This window comes from Pinus tabuliformis, chromosome 2_1 (assembly GCF_031772625.1).
Source record: "Pinus tabuliformis cultivar Carrire ecotype Pingquan chromosome 2_1, CPIR1, whole genome shotgun sequence".
Lineage (NCBI taxonomy): Eukaryota > Viridiplantae > Streptophyta > Pinopsida > Pinales > Pinaceae > Pinus > Pinus tabuliformis.
This window is the reverse complement of record NC_142299.1, coordinates 422,950,735-422,963,107: the sequence shown is the minus strand read 5'-3', so window position 1 is coordinate 422,963,107 and position 12,373 is coordinate 422,950,735.

The window sequence follows — 12,373 nt, the reverse complement described above, 5'->3', positions numbered from 1 at the left end:
ATGAGAGGACGGGGGTTGAGAGAACAATTTCACTGGACAACCAACAGGCTTGCAAGCCAAATCTGCATAGATATCTAGAGCAGGTGGGGTGTGAGGATGTTACAGTTCAACAGATGTGTGCGCACCTTCTCCCACCTTGCATTGCAGAGCCAGAGTTATTTAATGAGAAGCGGAGGGTAGACGGTCACTTGTGACAACAACCTTATTTGTCTTAGATTTGGAAGATCTAACACCGAGGTATGATGGGAGGGGTTTGAATGATTCTAAGATATGCATATTTTCATATATGTGAATAAGATACTGAAATATTTCGTTGAGAAATTTCCAATCAATTTCATCCTCAAGGATTTGAAATGCGAGATTATAAAAGCGGTCCCAAAATTGCAAAAGGGATTCATCTGGTGCTTTTTGTAATTCCAAAATTTTTTTATTGAGTTCTTTACAATCATAATGATAGAAATCATGGGCCAACTCTCTGATCAACTGATCATAAGAGTGAATTGATGTTGCAGGCAATGTGACACACCATTGCAGTGCGTTCCCTCAGAACATGAATGCAAACAATGAACAGGCAACGTGATCCTCATGGATTTCATTCCTTTCACAGAAGCCCATGAAGGCAACTCTGTGACTCAGAAAGGATGCCCCGCCTTCACCATCATATTTATTACATGACAAGTCATTGTAAGATCCACCGACACTTCAAAATCATGTCCGTGAGACAGACATGTCAGAGGTTGGATTGTAATGTAAGTCATGAAAGATGTACAGAGATTCAAAATATACTTTGAGGACTCAACTTGTCATTTGGCCCTCCTTCTAGCACCATAAATGTTGATGGTACTGGACCCACCAAAATGTCATGGGGTCTCCTTGGTAAGAAGTCAACTAGACCTCAGACCGTTTGGAGTAGGAGTCCCAACAGTAGGTAGTACAGTGGTGCCTTGAGTGCGGTAGTGCACAAAGGGAAGTGTGATATCCTTGTTGAAAGAAAGTGTGTGACCTTGCAATGAGTCAAAGAGATGCATGGGGGTTTCTAATACATGAAGGGGAAAAGAAAGTGTGTCCCTTAGAACCCTATAATGGTATGCAAACTTAAATGAACACACGAGCAAAAGAACATCACGGGATGGAAGTGGAGTAGTCCACAATCCAAGGTGATGCGTTAAACCAACAAGAAGTCTCCAACAAGATTCATACAATCATATACAAAATATTACATAAACATATGCATAAGTTAAATAACATAAATTGCTAAAGCAACTAGAATAGTCCAACTACAATAACAACATATGCATGAAAAGGTGTTGACTTTGTTATATTATATAAAGTGAAAGTTCCATCCATACATACACCATGACAGCCACTTGCCCCTATAGTGGAAAATTGCAGTCAACATCGACTGCTACTTCAAAGAGATGTACACACTCTGCACTGTGGAAAAGTCAAGGCTCGTCAAAATACTCTGCAAGCCTTTTGTAAGCCATGCCTAGTAAAAATCTTGGCTCCCAAAAGCCTCTACTTTGAGTTATGAGGTTCTATATATAACAAAGGGTGGGGTGACCATTGACATTCCCCTTTGACTCTTGAACTACCCTCATGACTCTTCACATTAAAATAGTGACTGTTTACATTCCACTAATGACACTTGGAATTTCACTTACAACATATTTACAATAATACAATATCCACATATACCCATGTGGGACAAAATAGACATTAGTTAGACTGACAAGACAAACAACATCACTCACAGTATTGTAGAAATACCAATTCAGTAACCTCCTCGCGGTGATCTTCGGTGACGATCTGATACCAAGATTGGTACTACGCTATAGTGTCCCCGTACCATTTGATGATGTCTTTGTTTAAGAAAACTCTTTCCTCCATGGCTTCCATGTATATGGTTTTGAAACCTCTATCCAGCTCATCCTAAAGCATGTGTGGCATTTCCTTGAGTGTGGCTAGACCACCGACGTACTTCTACAAGTTCTTTGTGCTGAACTATAAGTCATTACTGGTGGCCTCGCACATCAACTGCTCTATGTACTCGTCGACATCCAACATGACTCGGTTCTTCCTTCTGTCCTCTATGAGGGTTCAGATGCAACAGATCTTGTGCATTCGCACTATGACATCCAGACTCCTGAGCAACCATGCATAGGAAGCCTCAATGGTAGTGATGAGTGGAGGGAGATGCTTGTAGTTCCGAATTAACACCTGAATATGTGCTTTGTCTACCTTGGCCTATGACTTCATCTTCTTATGCAAGTAAATCAGGTCTCCCTTGTAGCTCATTGTCCACTCCTGCATGTGCATGATAGCAACATGAATGTCTTTGAGAGTTTGGGTTGTCTGCATTCACTTCTGCTGAAAGCCATATAGATGGATAAACGCTTTGTGCACAATGAGAAATATGCTATACGGTGTCAGCATGGTGGCCTCCAACATAGATATATCTGTCATTTTTTGCTTTCTTCATCTCTCTCATAGTGGATCCCGCAGACTGTTGTACTTTTTCCTGGCCTCTTGCAAGTCCTTTGCCATTCAATCATTCTCTGATATCAATAACTTGACCATTGAACATGTGGCTTTTGCATAAGCCTTAGAAGCCTTGGTCATGGCAACTGGATGTCTTCTCACATATGGTAAAATCACCCTTTCTTCTATGTGTGCAAGTGATGTATGATTATTTAGAAGCTTCTTTCTTCTTTCTTGTACAATCCATTATTGTGAATCGTCAAATGTGAGATTGCACACATCCTTCTCCAGATCATCATCAAGGAGAAGAGTCTCCCCTTGTTCACTCTAGACTTTCTCTAATGTCGGAGGTGGTGAAGCCTGTGGGGTGAGTTCGACTGCTCTTGGCATGAGGTCGGTATTCTGATCTTGCTACTCTTGTACCATATTCTTGTCCATCTATTCAATCATCCATTCAATCATCTAATCATCTTGTTGAGCAAGTTCTTGTCCCTGTGCCCGCTCACCATGTTGTTCATCTGCTGCTAGCATATCTGAGTCTTCAACCTATATTGACGTAGCTTACTCTGATAGTGCGCCTTGTGCTTCATCTTGTTCTTGATCATGTTCCTGTTGTGCTTCCCTCTCTCTTTTGCACAACTCTTATTCCTCTCTGAGCTTGTACTCTGCCTCCTTCAACTTCCTTTCTAATTCTTCTAGTCATTTCTTCTCCCTATTTCTCTGTGCTACTCTCCTTTCACATTGTCACCTGTTCACCTCTATATCCAAAGCTACTTTCTCAATAAGTGGATCTTCTTTAAACTTGTAGGTTTGCTCTGCCTCTGTGCTCTCAAAAATCTTCCTCTTGCCTTTGTCTTGTACCAATTTTTTTCTCACTATTGTTGTTGCTATTGCTTCCCATGGTGCTGCTACATGGAGTGCTTCTTTCCATTCTACTGTTATGCTGACCAGTTCATTGAGCCTGGAGGAGTTGCAACAATACCTCAAAGGATCTTCTTCTCACCAATGACATCTCCTGTGGATCCATGGATAGTACGCCTTCACATTGTTCTTTTTGCATATGCAATGAGGGTCATACGGATTGAAACTCTTAGTGTCTAATATGAACTTTTTCAACTCCTCAACCTCGACATCTGCATCCTTTAAAGTATGGACCTCATACAGCACAATCTGGAAAGGAAGAGTGGGCCACAGTGCCTTCTTCCTCCTGTGCAGTCATGATGATAACCTTGTGGTCATGTGGTATGAAACCTTTTGCATGACTATCTTGTCTATGGAAAACCTTGGTAGATCATGCAGAGGCTTCTCCATGCCAAACATCCTCATGAAGGTGCCATCGGGTGAGGCATACCAATCTACAATATTAAGCAATGCCTACATCACTTCTTGGGACATGCAAGGCAGATCTCGTTCATAGATCATCTTGTACAGTGGGGTGATGAAGTGGTCAGATAGTCTCGTCATGACTCCTTAGTAGCTTCACTGGGAGAGAAACTTGCAATAAACGTTCACAACGTCCTCTGACAATGTCCATGTCCAACCCATGCCAAGGAACTATTATTGGTCACATATTTCATCAAGTAGGTATGTGGACATAAAGAATCTTGCTTGTCCATCCTTAGGCAAACCCTGGGAATTAGACACGTGCACTTTCAACTGAAGAGGTAACATGTATGACCAGTTTAAGGGCCTTCCTTCATTTTCCAACTGATCTAACATAATCACCGAACTCCATGGGAAGGTCTATGTATTCTCTCGACCATATCAGAAACATGCGAAGATGACCAAGAGTTGGTAAGCCTTTACCCAATGCTTAATGATATCTCTAGTATTGACATTACTGTTGGGAGCGAAGAACAGTGCATCCATGTTGTTATCACTTAAGAAAAATTTCAAATTCTGAGCATCAGTTTTTTTTCAAAAGATTGGTGTCAATCTTGGTCTGGTTTTTCCATGTTGTTTTAAAGTCTAAGATCTTGAATAAGAATCTTGTTGGTATGTTCAAAAGGGGTCAATTCTCTATTCTTGTCTATCATTGGTCTCATATCTCACACGAACTCCATATGCCGAAACTTGTTTCAAGGTTCTTATGCACTACGAAACTGTCTAGGAGTTTTTGTAGCGCAAAAAACCCAGTCTAGGTGTTTTCATAGCGCAAAACCCAGATTTTTCACTAGCTGCGCTACGAAATCGGGGATTCGTGCAGATCCGTAGAAAATCTCATACAATTGTCAAATCTATCAAAATCCGTTATCTTTACATCATCAGTTATCAGTCCATACACTTTGCCTATCACATTCAACCACTTATCCTCATCATTAGGGTCGTTAAATGTCTTGGTACGCTCAAGTTGCAAGTTTAAAAAAGAAGCCAAGTAATCATAGTCATAATTATGTTTGGGTTCATGCATGAGGAGAAAATTGGCAAGCGTTCAATTAGAATTCCTTGAAGATCAAGTGAGGCAGTTTTCAACGGAGGCAGCTTTCAAGTGAGGCAGTGATCGAGACTGAGACAGTGCAAGTTTTTTCAAATTTATGTTTTGCTGGAATTTCATGGAGGGGTCTGCAGAAAGAAAATATCATAGGTCCGGCAGATGTCTAAGGAATGAACCTGAGGGTTTAGATATCATCCTAGAGAATAATGAAGTTGAACAGGCTTTCAAACAGGTTGGCTGTTGGAGGTTTTGCGAAAAACTTCAAGGAGGCCATATGCAAGTCACCAGGGAATTTTCTTTAAATTTCATAGGACTGAATTCGAAAGTTGGGGTGCTTGAATTACTAATCTCTCCAGATTTTATATCAAAAGTCACTGAGATTCCAAGGGGACAGGAAAGATGGTTCAAAAATTTCAAGTTTGATATGACCCCCTGCAAGGAATTTCTGAAACCGGAGTTCATTGATTCAGATTTAAACAAGTCAATGCCCAGAAGTTTTGTCAAAGATTCATACGCTAATTTACTTACCTGCATATAGAGGTACTTCACCTGCGAAGGGAGGTATCATAAGGTGTATTCCTATCACTTCAAGCTTCTGCTGCATTTCACAGGAAAGATATCTCTTGATTTGCCTTTCTACTTGTTTCGTAGCCTAGGCAAAATGTGTGACAAAGTTCAGTTAAAGAAGCCTGTGAGACCTCGTTGTTTCATCACGGCTTAGTCAAATTGATCATTTTGCATGAGCTCTAGAAAGTAGATAGGGAATGGTCCGTGTTCATGTTTATGTCTGGCTTCAAGAATGAAATTGGTCTCAGTCCTCAGGCTACGAAGAGTTCTCCACCAGCAGTTAGTCATCGTGCAGAAACAAGATCTAGGAGATTCATAAAATTGAAGGCTAGGAAACAGGTAAAGGATCCCACCAGACCACTAGTAATTCAAGACGCACCCCAACACTCACAGAAAGAGAACGCTCAGAGCAAAGAGGGTGTACATGAGCAGTCTACAAGTGAAGCAGTTCAGAGAAGAATAACCAGGAGCCAGTTAGCTAAAGAAAAAGGCAAGATAGTGGTTACTAAGGAAATCTCGATTTCAAAGGGAAGTCTGAATGACTTGCTTCAAGCTATTGATATTAAGGAATCTCCTCTAGTTCGAGCAGACTTGATAGAATCAGGTAAAGACAAAACCCAAAAGGCCAAAGCCTCTAAAAAGCTCAAATTTGATGATCAGGTTTCTAAATTTGTCTTTAAGCCAAGAAGACCTGTGACGAGGCATTCAAAAGAGGTACAAGAGGAGCTGCCAGAAGCAAGTGAAACAGAGGAGGTAGAAAAATCTCATGAAGGACCTGTGACTTCATCAGAAACATCATCTCAGCTGCATAAAAACGATAGAGGTAAGGCAGTTATCTCTCAAGAGGAATATAGTGTTGAAGAGTTGAAAAAGAAGTTGAAGTTAGCAAATCTTGAAATTGCTAAACTGAAGAAAGCCTCAAGGAAACATGCAATCAAGGAAGCTCATTTTAATAAAATGGAGGCTCTGTGGGAAGACAAAACAATTTCAATACCCGAGGTGGTCAACTGTCATGCTCAATACTACACCTGGTCAGTCCCTGCAATAAAGGAAGCAAAATACATCAGAAAAGTTAATACAAGACTGAGAGTTGGGATCAGAATTATGAAGAGGCAAATCGAGGATTTGAAGATACAACTAAGCCAGTGGGAAGGACTTCCTTAGCTAAGGAAAATCACACAGCAAGTAAGGCTAAGTCCTAAATTTTGATGATTTACCTTTTTGAAGTTTTCCTTGAAGAATGGTGTCTCTGCATTCAGTTTTGAATAGCTTCAGGGTAGATGAAAAAGACATTTCAAGAAAAAGAAAGCTCAAGACAGTCAAATTTTGGCATTAAAACTGTGTTTTTGAAATTACACAGCAGTTTCGTAGCATGTGATGCCTAATGCACAACAATTTCATAGCGCGCTACGAAACTACTGTCACTGCATGATATAATTCGGTTGACCATTTTTGAGTGACAAAGAGGAAATATTTTTGAAAGGGAATTTTTGAAAAGGATCATTTATAAAGTGCAAGCATCCAGCAAGGGCAAAACAAGCAGAGGAAAGATATATATGAACCATAAGTTATTTGTTATAAAAATGATCACAGCTAGTATGGTTCATGATATTTCAAGCAGCATTAAAGAGGTTTTGTATTCACACATGTATACGAGGAAGGTCTACAGTGCATGAAAAACATGATAGTCCAATACATTTTTGTTTGATTAAAGAAGAACAACAGGGATAATTGATTTCGAAGATCCTTGTGGAGACCAAAAGCAGAAAAACAGGGGCAGTTTCCTAGTTTCCAGGAGCAGTAAAGGGATGAGGCATCAAGGGCCAGCAAGGAATTTCAAACCTCCACCAAAGCTAAACTGAAGAAGGCCATTTTTCAGAGAATGAGTTTGGATTGTAATAAATGCTATTACCAACATGATGTGGAGTTATACTCCTAATTGTTTTAGGTCTCTAGAACTTCAGTTGCATTTAATAGTTAGTTTAAAATGTCAATAGGTGTCATAATAGGAAGAATTCGAGTTCCCCTCATGCTAGAGGAGGAATCTTAGTTATGTAAAGAGCTCTATATATAGCAGAAAAGCTGATGTACAAAGGGTTGGAAAATTTCAGAGAAACTTGAATATTGTGCTTTGTGTAAGACTCTGTTTTAGTAATACAGTATTTGGCTTTGCTTCTCAGGAATCAGAAGGAATTCAATGTTCAGAATGTCTTGTATTGTCCTCTTCTCAGTATTTGCAGTGGTATGAATGTGTGATTACTTAGAAATCACTGATTGTGCTCTAATTTCCCTCATACATTTATAAACTGTGTTGTCCTATATGTTTCTGGTGTGTTCTAAATGTGTTGAATTCTGGATGCCCTGACTTCTATGTAAGGCTGATATCATTGTTATACTGAAACGATTTTGACTCCATAAGCCCAATGGATATTTTCTAATTGTGTTTCCACCACTTACATTTCTTCATTTGTTTCATAGAGTTAGCCATATTATTCATTATCAAAATCTTTAATCTTTTGAGAGAGCCCTCTCAGGTTGGGGAGGCTAGGCCTCAGCCAAAAGTAGGTTTGAAACAGTTACTCAAGGTCTACCTGATCAGCAGCCTTTCAGGGGATGATTTTGAGATAACACATGTGATTCACCAACTACAGCAAGTGATATATCTGATGGTAGTTTTCCATCCTGAAGGTGTCAATCTATGTTCCACTGGTATTGCTCAATGTCATTGTCTCGGGATCAATATGTGAGACAATCCAGTCAATGACATTCATGCATGGGAAGGCGGGGTACTTGCATGCAATCTTGTACAAGCTTGACTTGTTAATGTTGAAATAGACTTGTCGATCTTCCAAATCTTCCTTGAAACTACCTGCAAATATTCCCTTTATTATTTCCATGTGATCTTCATGCCCTTTTCTACGAATACTTGTGTGTTTGCATAGATAATAAAATTCATAGGCACTTGTTCAACTACATCTCCAATGCTTCTCTCTACAATGTCCTTTGATCCAGCTCTATTGGAAACCATGATGCTTGTATTGTTGAGAGACTTCTCAACAACTGATGTACGTAGAGACGAAGCTAACACTCATGGAAAGAAAATGTCAGTTTAAAAATACATAGCACTTCAAGGATCGATCATGCAACAAGTTGGGTGACTGCTGGGAAAGATTTCAAAGTAGTGACTCTCAGAGACTGGGGGCTGTCAGCTGGAACTACACATTGCACAATCCCAACTTCCAGTGAGATCTGTTGTTGAATGGAAATGCACAGAGCATAGTCCAGCTAGGTTGATTGTGGACTGGAACTGCGCAATACATAGTTCAGTCAGGCTATGTTGTTGGCTGGAACTATGCATTGTGCAGTACAAGTGGGCAAGACTGGGCACTATCTCCCAAAACTACCGAGAGCCCAGCTAGAGGCCAGTGACAAGAAGCTTCTACGCAATTCCTGGAGCCAAGGCAGAACCTTGAGGTCGATGAATGCATAGTGCATGCTGGGCAAAGCAAGATCTGAGCCAAGGAAATCTAGATCTGCCCAAGGGCGACTTGAAAATGATTAGATTTGAATGCATGGGAAAATATGGTGCATATATGAGTGAATGGACATGCATGCAATCAAAGAAAGTGTAGGAATCAATCAAAAGTAAGAACAACAAATCTCATGAATAGAGTCTTCACAACGTCGACCGTTAGTGCAGAAACAGGGTCATGCATGTGACACTAAGGAAATGCAATGCAAAACTTGAAACAACACTTCTACAAGTTAAAATAAAGTAAAATGCCAGCAGTCATTTAGTAAAACATGCAAAACAACACTCACACAAGGCAAGAAAAGAAAAGTGACAGAAAAAGCAACAAAAGACTTAAAAAGAAAAACTTACCCAGAAACGATGCGTCGAAGGTTCCTAGATGCCTCGATAATGAGAGAGCTCCGAGATCGAATGTATAGAATGAGCTCTGAGGTGTCATTTAAATAGATTTGATATATTTAGGGTTTATGACAAGCATTCCACAAATCTAGGAAAAAGTGACACTTGGTGGGAAGTTTCTAAAATCAACTCGAGTGTAACTCCCGCTTGCTAAAAATAGATCCTTATTTTATGGGGATCCATTTTTATTTTTGCTTTTTTCTTTTTCAAGAAAGGTTGTCATGCATGCAAGGAAGAATTTTGAGTTCTAGAGGGAACCGAGCAACCTACCGACACATGCAATGGACAACAGTTGAAGAATGGTTCTGCACAATTCCTAGGCTGAGTGGATCTGGCTCCCTCGTGTGCTCTGTGTAGTTTTCAAGCTGAAGATAGGCTGTCAGCTAGGTTTGCACAATTCCTAAGCTAAAGCTCACTATTGTGCTACTCTATACAATTACTGAGAGCGGAGAAGGCTACCCTCTAGGACTACACAGTTTTCCAAGACAACGCAAGAATCGGGTTAAGACTAAGTCACGGGAGGTCAGCTTGTGGTCAGAAAACAAGACAAGTTAGAAAACACAAGTTGTAAAGCCAAAAATAAACTCAATTGAAAACACAAGTACCTAGGAAGTTCAAGAACAACTACATAGGATTTTGGTAGGGAGGCTCCAAAATGAAGCTAAGGAAAAATTTTAGAGGGTGGTTGTAGCTGCTAAAACAATTGGTTATATGTATATATTGTGATAGTAGCTATGTATGACTCTCAGCTTGTTTTTAGTTTTTATGAATGGATAATGTATCTATGTCCTAATAAATGATAAGGCAATGAATGAAATGAGGAAACAATGGTTCATGGTGATTCTCAGATAAGTATGAGATCCCTACACTTAATTTTGTTGTTTACACCTGTAGGTTACATGTTGATGATATGTTTGACGAAATTCTTGTCATGGCTAGTAGGGGTCTGGATATGGTCTTGTTCAGTTTATAGCTTTGGCATCATTGTTTACCTGTACTTTTACCGGCTTTAAGTTATCATTCCATTCTTGGCAGTGTTTTGGGCTCTGGGCTTGAAAAGGTGGCTCAAATCCCAGAATTGCTAGCCAAACATAGCGTTACCCTAGAGACTAACACATTTGGCTAACGGCTAGAGAGACTTATAACTCTCTTGGGTTATGTCTAGGGAGTGTTACTCTGGCCTAAGTTGGTCAAAACCTCAGTAGGACCCATGGGCAATTTGTCCAAGGTTCTTTTTTGGTTACTATGGGTCTTGAGGCTCATGTTGAAGGTCTATGTGTTATGATTCCATCGATTCCACTTCCTTAAGGTCACATAGGAAGTTGAATCCCATCATAGTAGCCTCTTGTCACATGTTTATCCCCAGTTGGCTAGCTACATGGGTAGATGTTGGATAGGGTGTTACAAAGTGATATCAGACCATGGTTCAACTCTCAGACTAGATGGGTAGTGTATTGATCATGCATGCATGTTAGTTTCATGTGTGTCTCTTACACTTGCATAACATGTGCTTGTTGCATTTGCTTGATGAGTGATTATGGTTGTAGTATGGTTATCATGGAGAATTTGATATTGGTTTTGTGAAATGAATTTTCATAAGTATGTGACTGGCTGTATATGGATTATATGTCACTTATATGTTGATTTCATGTCACCTACCTGCATCCTTGTATGTTAGGTTACATTCTTAAATATTTTTATTACATGTATCAGTCATGTAGGTTGATTACAAGAATTGATCGCTTATGCTTGACTATATGCATTTATGCGTAGGTGTAGTTGATCTGGCATTGCTTATGCATGTTGATAGTTGCATATGGAAATGTGTACAATGGAGTAATGGTCATTGTCATGCATGACATCATAGTATGCATTATTGATATGGCCTTGCATTGATGACTGGACCCTAGTTGGAGTGATGTTTATGTGTTGATACATTCATTTACATATGTCTATATGTTGTTATGATTATGTTATACATGTATCACGCTGATTTGGTTATCTTGCAGATGAGGTATCCTCCCCTAGATATACTAAGGTACGTTGGTTTAGTGTGATTTGGTTGATCTAACGTATTATGCCTTATAGGAAGAAATATCAAATGGATATCAAGATGGTTGACTACAAAGACTCTCCCTATAAATCCAAAGAGCAGTATAGCGTTGGGAATCCTTCTGATTTGGCAGTTACACTGAGAAGCTTAAAGAAGAGATAAGGAGTTGCAAGGCAAATAATGACCGAATCATACAGGCATAAGAGAAGCAAGTAGAGGTTAATGAAATAATTCTTCAGATTTTATTAGACTTTCAGCGACAAGGGCCGCTTCGGATCAACCATGGATTGGAACTAATGGGGCATGTTATCACTCAAATTTTCCTTAGAAGTTATTCAAAAGAAGGAAAGGATCCAAGGTAACTATAAACCAATCTTTTAAGTACAGATCCTAGCCAATCTATACTCAGAGAGGGCTCTCTCTTTATGATTTATCATTGTTGGGATGTGATGTTAGGCTAGTTATTAATGCTCAAGGTATTTGTTGTGATTTGTTTGGTGGAATTAAAGGAAACAGATGGGCAGAGAAGATATCCAGGCCATTGGGCTATGGAGTCAAGTAAGAAAGCTTTATCAAGTTTTGAGTAATCACCGAGGTAAGAGTTCACAAGGCAAGATAGCATAGTGTTGTGGCCAGCAACAACCCCCCTTCTTATTTAGTTTTATCACTAATACTAAATAAGTGGGGACCCTTATTCAAAAAATTAAAAAAATAAATTAGTGCTTGTATTCCCTTTTTGAATAAAACTTACTATCATAAACTTAGGAGAATACCTAAAAATCTAAAAAGACTTAAGTTTTATGATAAGTTTGAACAAAATCGTTCCCTTAATAAAAAGCGTCGCATCGCAAAAAGGTAATGGATGCCATCCTACAAGCGGAATCCTAAGATTGCAAAATCGTGATGC